This window comes from Mizuhopecten yessoensis, unplaced genomic scaffold (assembly GCF_002113885.1).
Source record: "Mizuhopecten yessoensis strain PY_sf001 unplaced genomic scaffold, ASM211388v2 scaffold5229, whole genome shotgun sequence".
In the NCBI taxonomy this organism is placed as follows: Eukaryota; Metazoa; Mollusca; class Bivalvia; order Pectinida; family Pectinidae; genus Mizuhopecten; species Mizuhopecten yessoensis.
In genome coordinates this window covers 2708338-2719844 of record NW_018405944.1, presented here as the reverse complement: position 1 = coordinate 2719844, position 11507 = coordinate 2708338, and positions in this window count along the sequence as shown.

Sequence of the window (11507 nt, the reverse complement as noted above, 5' to 3'; positions counted from 1 at the left end):
ACGATATTTTGAGAATGATTATGTGCCTTATTGACAATATCTCTGTTGAGTTCGGTGGCCAGAAATTTCGGCTGTAGGCATTCCTATGAGAACAATCTGTGTCCTTCTAGCCGAATTGTTTTTATATGAAGCTGAACTTACTGATGAGCTTATCAGTACTGGTAACAAAAACCTAGCTTAGTTCTTCAATTTTATTAATTTTATCTATATCGACGAAGTGCTGTCTTTGAACAACAAGAAATTCATTGACCACGTCGATCGTATATACCCTCCAGAGCTTGAAATAAAGGACACCATAGACTCGTCTACTTCAGCCGCCTTCCTCGATCTTTACTCACAACATGACCAACAGGGACGGATTACTACTCACCTGTACGATAAGCGGGACGATTTCCTCTTTCCGATCGTGAACATTCCCTTTGTTGAAAGTAATATCCATACTCCCCTACCTGTTTACCTGCCGCAGTTGGTTCGGTACTCAAGAACTTGCTCCAAGTATCATGACTTCTTTAATGGGTGTCGACTGCTAGAGTGAAAAACAGAAACAAAAAGGAACAAAACATTTTTTGAAGAAACAGCCTTAAAAGGACATTTATAGATTTGCTTAGCGGTGACTGACAGCATCCCCAACTGAAATTTCCCACAACTACTTTTATTAATCTCAAGGATCCGGACAGATGAATATTTTGAAGTACAATGGGTCCGTGACAAGGAATCTGGCGTCTGACCGTCTTCCCTCGTCTATCACGTCCTTAAACAACCTTAACTGTTAAGAGGACGTTAAACAAAATAAAACCAAACCGTCATCTATCTACTTTTTCCTTTACAGTTCTGGAGTTCTAGATTCCAATAAAGTTTGCAAATAAAAATAACCTTGACCTACTTACATTGTCACACGGGTCAAATATGTCATAAAAGAACCCAATTTTGAAAGCTCATTCCATATTTTGCCTAGTTTGTGTCTTTTCAGAAGGAATACATGCAGCTAATGTTTTAGATGTGACGAATATTTTTGTATACATCATGTCCATGTCTTAATTAGACATGTTGTAAATTAGATGTACATCTAAATATGTAACCCTGTTTACGCAACCGACAAATTGTAACTAGCAGCACCATTTGATGAAAGACCATGATTATAGTTCATAGGCAAATGAAATGATTCCTAAATTCAGCTTATTTTATTCCAGGAAAGTATACAAGTACTGGCATACATGAACGAGATAAAGCAATAATAACATTCTTATTCCAGTTTTATTAAACACAAATTATGACGTCAATATTTAAAACCCAAAATTACTTAAACAAGCATGCGCTTCTGGTCTTCATAAGTATATACTGGTTAATGTAATAGATGCTTGTCAGGAGGGCGATTTCAAAGTTGTGTACGTGTGGTGGCGGCTGGCGTAAAACCAGCACATATTTATTAATATTGCAACTACCATTAATCTCTTTTTTTTTATGTTTGTACATTATATCTGACTAATTAACAGAAATAATACTTTATGATCATTCCATTGCTGACCAACATGATAGAGAACCTACTAAGAGGCCGCGGTGGCCAAGTGGTTAAGGCGTCTGGCATTATTCTACCACTAGCCCTCCACCACTTGGTCGTGGGTTCGAGGCCTGCGTAGGGCAGTCGCCAGGTACTGGCCGTAGGTAGATAGTTTTTATCCGGGAACTCCGGCTTTCCTCCACCACCAAAACCTGGCACGTCCTTAAATGACCATAGCTGTTAATAGGACGTAAAACACAAACAAACCAAAGATCCTAATTACAAACTGATAATGGACAGAAAGAATAAAATGTTGACACTTGATTTAAATATGTGCACGGATTTTCTTTAATTTCAAAATGATTACGCATAGATAATTGACGGTATATGCACGGTATAACCGACTCTACAAAGCTATAGTTAGATATACTCGGTCAATACCACTTATTTGTTGTGGGTTTCCAATAGGTCACGACATGTGTTACTACTTAGTACAGAATAGGTTACGTGACATGAACATTTTGTTAATTCCATGTCATGTCCCATCCAAGATAAGATATACTGCACCGCTAAAGAAAATAGGCGAGAATCAGCAAACCTAAGAAAACAGACTTCGGCTAAAGAAATATGCTTATGTTAGAAATAAGAACTGTGGTTGCTAATCCTTCTTCTAAAGTTTCAATAAACTGTACTAGCGATAGATGGTGAAAAAGGGTTGATCTGCTTCAAGTAATTGGCTAAACGTTTTGTAGAAATATCCAGGGTGTAATTCGGAGCCTTGCCGTGAGAAGCCTGTGATTTGTTGCATACATTTGTCGCATTCGCGCATCCCGGTTGAAGCGGTTCAGATGGCACATAAATATTCCACGATTATTATTATCTTTATTTCCTCCAAATGAAGATTGCAATACATTTCATAATAATAAAGACAAAATAATACAATAGCAAAATCAGAACAATGGATAATTACATACATGTCACAAAATTGAATATATTGTATTGAGGACATTAGGTTAAGTATGCTACATTGTACATTAAACATTCACCTCGACGGTTTTATTAGCTCATGAATTCTTCTGTAGTTACTTATCAAACATAGTGATACACAGGGTTAGTTTCAAATCAGCTGCTGTCAATTCTGAACATGTAATAGGCATTAACCACAGAAGTAATTATAAATTCTTCCAATTCACTATTTTTTCTTAACTAAAGTTACCCTCGCCCCCTAGTAAATGATACATAATTTCATTCTCAGGTAGTCTATGTGTAATTCAATGTATAAGATGGAAACTGTAAAACAAGACAGATTGAACAAATCTTACAACAAACAACAACAAACATACATGCTCAACTTAAAACTCCTATGTCCGTAGAAGAATACCATTAATAGAAACGTGGGTAAAGTGACTTATTTGTGGAGTATAATTGAAATAGGAATAGTAAAGTATAAAAGTATAAGTTCAGTCTTGTTTGTCTGAGGGAATAGGGATTATTGTTTTGATTGTTAATGAAAGGATTTAAGACATCTTGTAAGTATTGAGGTGACAGCCCATGCATTATTTTATACATCATTATGTGTTTGTGTTTATTTCTTCTTGTTGACAGAGTTTCCCAACCAAGTTCATTATAAAGTTTATTATGAGATGTTCCAGATCGAAGTCCAGTAATGATTCTGTCTGCTTCTAATTGAATAGATTATAAAAGTTCTTTAGATTGTTGAGTGCAATTATCCCATACTATGTCTGCATATTCCAAAATTGGCCTAATACATGCTATATAAATTTTAATTAATAATTCACGATTCACTTTAGTTTTAATGTAACGAAGAATATTTAATCTACAATAAGCTTTTTCATATATATTCAGAATGCGTTGTTTCCAAGATGCATCATCTTTTAATGTCAGTCCTAAGTGTGTATGTGCTGTTGAGTCAGTGATTTGGCTGTTTTGGAAAGTTATTGGAGGGTGATGTTTGTTATGTTTTCTAAAAAATATTACAGATTTAGTTTTGTTAGGGTTGAATTTGATGTCCCATATACCTGCCCATTCACCAATGTTAGAGAGATCATTTTTCTATAATTACATATAAGGAGGTGTCATCTGCAAAAAGCTTAATATTAGTTAAAACATTGTCAGTGATGTCATTAGTATAAAAGAGAAATAGTAAAGGCCCCAGAACAGATCCCTGAGGTACCCCTGCATTTATACCCTTAAACTGTGAGTGATTGCAATCTATCAGAGAGATAATTTTCAAACCATAAGAGTAGATTTCCATCAATTCCATACGTTTTAAATTTATGTAAGAGACCTTTATGCCACACCCTATCAAAAGCTTTGCTTATATCACAAAACATAAATCTGAGCTCCTTCCCCTGGTCCATATTGCTGACAATTTCATTATAGATAAATAGTACTTGATTAACAGTAGAATCACCTGGTATAAAGCCAGACTGGTGCTTAGTTAAGATAGAATTTTCAATTAGATAGTTGTAAAGATTTTTGAAGACAATTTTTCCATTATTTTACTGAAATATGAGGTTATTGAGATTGGTCTATAATTTAAAACATCATTTGATGAACCCTTCCCTTTATATATAGCATTTATATTTACTTGTTTCCATCTATTTGGTAATATTCCTGATTCAAGTGTTTTATTAAATAAAAGACAAAGGGGTAATGCAAGAGAGTTACTCAATTTTTTTACAACTTTAGGGATTACACCATCAGGGCCAGGGGGGTTATTAACATTAAGAATATTAATTTGGTCAGATACATCTTTTTCAGTGATATGAATGTTAGTTAGTGAGTATGGAGTATAGGGCTGTGCTGTCTGAGGTAATTCAAGGTCAGGGGATGACAAAGAGATATTAGTGAAGTGATTGTTAAGGATTTCTGCTTTGTCAAGTGGATGGTGAATGAATTGGTCCTCATGTTCAAGAGGAGGAATAGAAGAGAATTTGTTGGAGAAATTAGTAATAGATTTTGCAATCTTCCACCGTTTGTCTGGTGAGACCATGTTTTCATTAAGACAATTTTCAAGTTTTTGAATATAATTTGCTTTTGCCTCACGAATCAAGTCAATAGTTTCATTCCTGAGTATACGAAATCTTTCCCAGTAGTGCGGATTATTTGTTACTTTGGCCTTTCTATGAATTCTATTACGTTGTCTCATTTTCAGCCTAATAATGTTATTCATCCATGGCTTATCATTTGGGCGGACAGTAATAACTTTGGTAGGGATGAAACTATTGACTTGTTCTATGATTGAATTAATTATCAATGAGTTAAATGCATCAGAGTCCAGATTTAATGACAAACTCAACCAATCAATATTAAGAAGGGCATTATTCATACTTTCAAAATCAGCTTCATCATATTTCAAAATAGTTTTCTTATAATTCACTTGGTTTTTTTTCCACATATCTTTATTTTACCTTGCTGGTCCCTTCTCGCTCGCCACGTGCGCTGGTCCTTGTGACCAGTGCGCGAATTACGAGTGAGAGAATTTGGGACAGTTCTATTAGTTTATTGTTGTTTTTTTAATTATTTATTAGGGGCAATTCAGAGTCGGTGGTATTTGCTGCCGTTCTGAAATTTATATTTAATTTAATTTAGTTTACTTGTTACTTTTTCACGGAACTCAATTCGCCTGTATAGTGGGCCGCCCATAATGGCGGAATACATATGACAGGCGAGACTTGAGTTATCGTTAGTATAGGAATATTAGTTTTATATTGTAGGGAAATTATTATATGTTTAGCTAGGTTAATATTACATTAGGTTAGAAATTAGTTATTAAATTTTGCACAAGACAGACCCACGTGCATACTTGTAGCAACGTTGATATACTGTCATTGTTCATCATTTTGTAGTTATTTAAGTGTGTTGACTTGTTTTTTATTATAACGTAGAAACTTCTTTATATTTTATGATGGCTGCGATAAATGTACGCTAAGCTACAGAAGATGAGCTGTGCAAGTCGGAGGGTTTAGGCCCTACAACGGCGCAGAAAATCATGGAGATGAGAGGTGAGGGCGACCTCACCCTACAAAAACTGGTGTTAAACTCAAGGGTAGGCATTGAAAAGTGGCAGAAATGGTGGTGACATTGGAGACAGAGACTTAAAAAATCAGAGAGCATGGCGGCTCGAGCTGCCTCGCCTCCAAAAAAGACATCTACTCCTGCCACTATGCTACTGACTACACCTAATGGTGGTCAGTATGTCAGCCAGGGGCCACAAATAGCTGGTCACTCTGGGGGGTAGAGGTACAACTGAATATACCTCCATGCGACCTGAGGGTGTACCATACTCCGACCCTCAGGCCATGCTTCCTAAACAGAAAGAGTCCTGTTTTGACCCTATCTTACAAGCTATCCCGAAGGATGGGAGGTATGTAAAGGGTCAAGATCAGGGTTCACATATGTCAACATGGACTGCTGGAGGTACCAGTGCACCCATTGCACCCATTGCTTCTAAGTGGGGGTTTAAACTAGAATCTGACCCAAAAGTTGAGGGGAAAATGAGTCTGCCCTTGTCGTGCCTCTCATCAGAAAATGAAAAGGAGGCTGACTTCCTGTTGGAAGATGTCAAGCCTAGTTTGACGCTTCACAGGCAGGGAGGGAGGAATAGTCCTGGGGGATATGACCTTTCACAGCCACCTTTCAAACATGGGGGGGGGGGGGGGGGGGTAATTTACACACAGGCAATAGGCTGTCAAACAGCAATGGCGGGAAAAACAACTATCCCCTATTGGGGTACATAGACACTCGTTTAGGGCAAAAGCATGGTCTGCCNGAGTCAGTGATTTGGCTGTTTTGGAAAGTTATTGGAGGGTGATGTTGCCGGTGCTAGCGCAAGGGTGCCCTTAACAAGCGCAGTAAATCGTGGCGTAGCTACAACAGCGCGTGTTACCCGCGATTAAGGAAGAAACAGACGGACTCGCGACAGGTCGGACAACGAACGTCCTGCACGGCGCACGCATCGCATCCCCGGTGAGCGACATACGCGCCAATCACAAGGAACGCGCCGTGCGCCTGCAAGGCGTAGACGTGATGATTCGTCGGAGAGCGATAAATCTAACCCCGAATTCTCCAGTGAGGGGGAGGGAAACAGCGATACGGATTCAGAGGACTCCTCAGACGTCTACCAGAGGCATCGTTAAAGGATTAGAAGTCCTCAGCGACACAAGATGCCCACTTACTCGGGTAAGGAGCGCTGGGAACCATTCGCTCTTAAATTCGACAGAATTATAAAAGACAACAAATGGTCGGACCGTAAGACCAAACAACGGTTTTTCGATTGTCTGGTGAGTGAAGCGTTGGAGTACGCAGATAAACTTCCGCGAACTCTTGGGTTCGCTAAACTCAAGAAGAAGATGAAGGAACGGTTTACCAACAAGGACGTCCCAGTGGTGGCTGCGCTTCAATAAACAAGAGGAGAATGAGAGTTTAGCGGAGTTTGCTCAGCGTACGCGCATGCAGAAACCACAACGAGGAACCAGATCGCTGCAGAGGCATTCCTCAAAGGCTGTCGCGAGAAGATGGCGGCGCAGAGAGCCATGGAGAAAAATCCCAAGACGGTTCCCAAAGCTCTGAAATACATAAAGGCCTCAGAAGGTTATCCGCGTGCTCTATTTGGATCTTGTGCGCCACATTACCCTAGTAGGCCGGTGGAGTTTGCAGAGGGCACTAAGTCGGGGATGACAAAGTAGAGGAACACCCTGTAAAGTTCTTAAAAAATGAACTACAGGAGCTAAAGAAATACCTGGCCCGGCTTAGTGCGGGCGGTGTGTCTGCCCATCCGTACTCGCCTCCACCTCGGGGCGACTACCGCTCTCTAGAACGCGACCGAGGTTTCCCTCAAAACTATGACGAAAACCGACCACAGGATTATCGTGCAAGGGCTCAGTACCCGCGTCCGCCCCAGGACAACGGGCGTAATAGGTACGACGGTAGACGCCGAGATAGGTCGCCATACTCAGAACAAGGTCCTCTGCGAAACCGGAACTGGTCACCCGGATATCAAGGGGAGTCACCTGGCACAGGGTCACCAGGTCGAGGTCAACCTAGCCGGGCCCCTGGGAACCGGGGGAGGCAACAACAGTGACGCCAGTTGGGGTAACGACAGAGGACGGAATATCCAGGTACACTATTAGAGGTCCCAAACGGCGCCTAGAGAACCACAGTGAAGCGTGGCGGATATATCAAGGTTTCCGTCTCGGACGACGAGGAAAGACGTACCACCCTTGAAAGAGGTGAAACTGGCAATCTCTGATGGCAGTAGTATAACCATACCACTCACTTTGAATGAAACTCCGATTCAAGCTGTCGTGGATACAGCAGCAACTTTGACGCTGATTAAGCGGGAGCTGGTAGATAAGCTCGGTGGCCACTAGTGTTTGTGAAACGAGTGAGGCTCCGGAATTTTACTGGCAATGTGGAGATAGTGTGGGAAATAAAAGACCTACATATCGGAATAGGGAACACTGAAGTACCTTGGACCGTATGTGAGGCCCCCATCATGGACGACATGTTGCTGGGGGTGGATTTCCTGTCACGGAACAACTGTGTCATCGACCTCGAGGCTGGCGTTCTGTTCATTGGTAACCAGGCAATACCTATTACACCGAGGTTAGAGGAGCAGAGGACATCGTCCGCTGTCAAGGTGGCCCAAATGTAACCATACCGCCAAACACCTCAGGGCATTGTCCGGTGGACTTGGCTAGCCCTAATGGGGTACGGCCACGATTCAACCCACACAACATCCCGGGGGAGTCATGCTTGCCGGGTCGGTAGTGCCTCTGGGAGCCCAACAATCCATAATGAGAGTGATGAATGACGCTGCCAAATCTGTTATTATGACACAAGGACAGAAATTTGGAGAGAAAGAACATGTAGAGGTGATATCCCATCTCCACAGAAAAGCCCGGAGCTGTTATACTGCAGAAATGGGTCCTGGGAAAGGTCAGATTATCTACGGGGACTAAAGGATTACCGAGCCAATAGAGGACATCCCTCAACTTCCCAGGGAAGCCCCTGTCTATAATGAGATGGAAGAAGTTCCCAGGGAGAGCCAGCTGCTAGTGATGATCTCGGAAGAGCCACTAAACAGTCACCACGCGGGAGCCAACTGTGAACGGTTTAAGAGGACGTGGACAGCATGGTGCCACTGACATACAATGCCCATAATCCTGGTCCTCAAGAAAATAAGCTTATACGTGTACCACGAACAGTGGAGCTCAAAATTGAAGGAGATGAGGCGGTAACACCAAAATCTGCCTCATTTCCATTTGACGGACAAGAGGTAACGGAAACTTGTGTTCCCTCCATCATCAAATGTTTCGAACCAAATGCGACGTCATCAGATAACGACAAGAAAGAACTGGAGTTACATGCGGTGGTTGCGTTAACCCAGGGAGGACACAGATACAAATACTACACATGTCTGAGTACCTGGCAAGGGCACGGTATACCTGTTCTCAACCATAAAGTTTATATTTTTAATGGTCCTGTACCTTGGAGGAGCACAGTTAGAATAAGCCCATCAACAGAATTAGATCTATATGAAGTATGGGCCCGAACTTCAACTACTGGGCACGGTGAAAGTGTGTTCCTGTTAGGGTTCCCCTATGCTTTAGGGTTGACCCGACCTTGTCCAAATCCACCAGAGAACAATTATCTCCAGCATCTCGGAACAACACCAGAGGACAACTACTTCAATAAAGACCACCTCATCCATGATTCCTGATCAGCAGCTTCCAACCTCAAGAGGGGGCCTTCATAAAACGGGGAAGAGTGTGGTGGATCTTGGGGAGAGCTATCTCTCTTAGACCGATAACCGCGCCGACAACCTTGACCTTGATGTGACATATCGGCGCGGTCTCATTTGACATTTTGACGTTGAACCAAACACACGTGAGTGATTTTTCCCAAATATTTTACCCGAATTCGTTTTGATATTTTGAATACAGCGACTACACAATGATGTCATTAATGTATTATCGTCAGTGGAATATGTAATTGTTCCGAAGTTAACATTTCCTTGTTTTTCGGAAACGTGAAACTTGTTTTGAAAATTGAGAATTTCATCGTTACCAATATTTACCTACAAATACTGATACTATTACTGTCACTATTAAAAGTGATGTAAAAAACATAATTTTGTCTATAAAATTCATGACGTCATCCTTGTCTGCAGAGATGACGGGACCTTTCTGTACAATATCATTGGTTTTATCGATGTCCAGCTTAGCATCACAATTATCTTGGATTCTGTTACTGTTACCGCCTGTCGAACTGCTGCACTTGGTCCACGATACGAGTCTTAACAGCCATTTTGGGAATTTCTTCAAGTCATTAATTGCCTCACAGCGCAGGGTGAAAATTGTAAGTATTATCAGTAAACAACTATACAACATGGCTACGAGGAGAAAGTAGGAAATTCCCGCCATGCGATCGGACACTTTAGGAATGTTTTTTCCCACAAGCGGCATATAAACAGCTAGCGACAGGAAGATCGTTACTATGAACGACATCCTCTCTCCAGAAGTAGCTGGCAGAAGAAACACAAATGGGTTGAGAAAGCATAACAGAAATATTGGTATTGTTATGGAAATTGTTAGATAGGTGGACCTTCTGTTGAGGTGTACGTTAAAGTCTAGACCTGGTATATTCGGTCCGTATTTAGTAATATTTGTAACTGACGTCCAGCCGATGTCCCATTCACCGTTTGGTGTATAGAACTCCATATAAAATTCAGAATACGAGGAAAACATCCTGATGCGGTGCGAATCGTAATCCCACGGTAGCATCCTCACTGAATATGTTTGTGAGTCGACTGGGAATCTTGTCATATCTAGTCCACAAGTAGATCGTATCATTTTGCCTAGATTCATTTGCATCAAGCCACTATCGTGGATTTCAACGTCAAACGTTTCTGTTTTAAACACATCTACGCTTTCCGCTGAAGTCGCAACATATATTTTAGGTTTCCAAACCTCTGTGGAATTGTACATGAAGCTTGCAAAGCCACCATACTCACTCGAGTTCCACGCTAGTCGATAATCAGTCCATCGTACGTTCAAGGCCGTGCTTAGTGTAATTATTCCAGTGACCTCGTTGAAGTCCAGGAGTGCAAATAAAAGTAAGTTTAAGTATACATTAACGTAATCATCAAGGTAAAACACCGGTCGGAATTCCTTCGTATAATTGCTTAGGGTGAATCCCTGAGTCGTACGAGATCATCCACAGTACCATCCGCGTCTACACAGATATTGATGATGACGCCACTCAGCAGGATTGTAGTCGGCAGCAGAGGGAAAACGTTCATCTTGAAAGACGGATTCAAAACTTACACCGTTAATCTTTTGCTGTAAGAAAGAAAAAAGTATTATTTTTGTGGTAATTTAGACAACAGACATATGTGCCGATGTACTGACGTGACACAATGCACTACGGTTATTTTGCTTAATAAGTACTGCTTAGTCAGAAGATAATCTGCTTTATATGTAGTAGCTATATATGGACATTTGTTCGGCACATAAACGTCTCATAAAACAAATAAAAAAGTATGAAACAAGTTATTTCAACTTATATCAATCACTCTTGTTTGCCCGGATGTAAACGCGCGTAGGGTCTTAATGTGGGAGAAAAACGAATAACCGGGGAAACCCACGTGGTCGGGTAGGTGACCTTTTACCTTTTAACGTCCGATAGGGGAAACGTCTAAACATACACGCAGTAAGTTAACTTTTCCACATTCATGCGACATATGCAATCAATCATATACACATAACAAGTTTACCCATCCAAATACATGCAGCAAGTTCCCTTTCCGTAATACTCGCACTAAGTTCCCTTTCCGTAATACTCGCACTAAGTTCTCTTATTCACATTCACGCAGCCAAATGACTCATTCATAAACACGCAGCCAAATGACTTATTCATAATCACGCAGCCAAATGACTAATCCATTAACACGCAGAAAGTTCCCTTCATCACATACACGTAT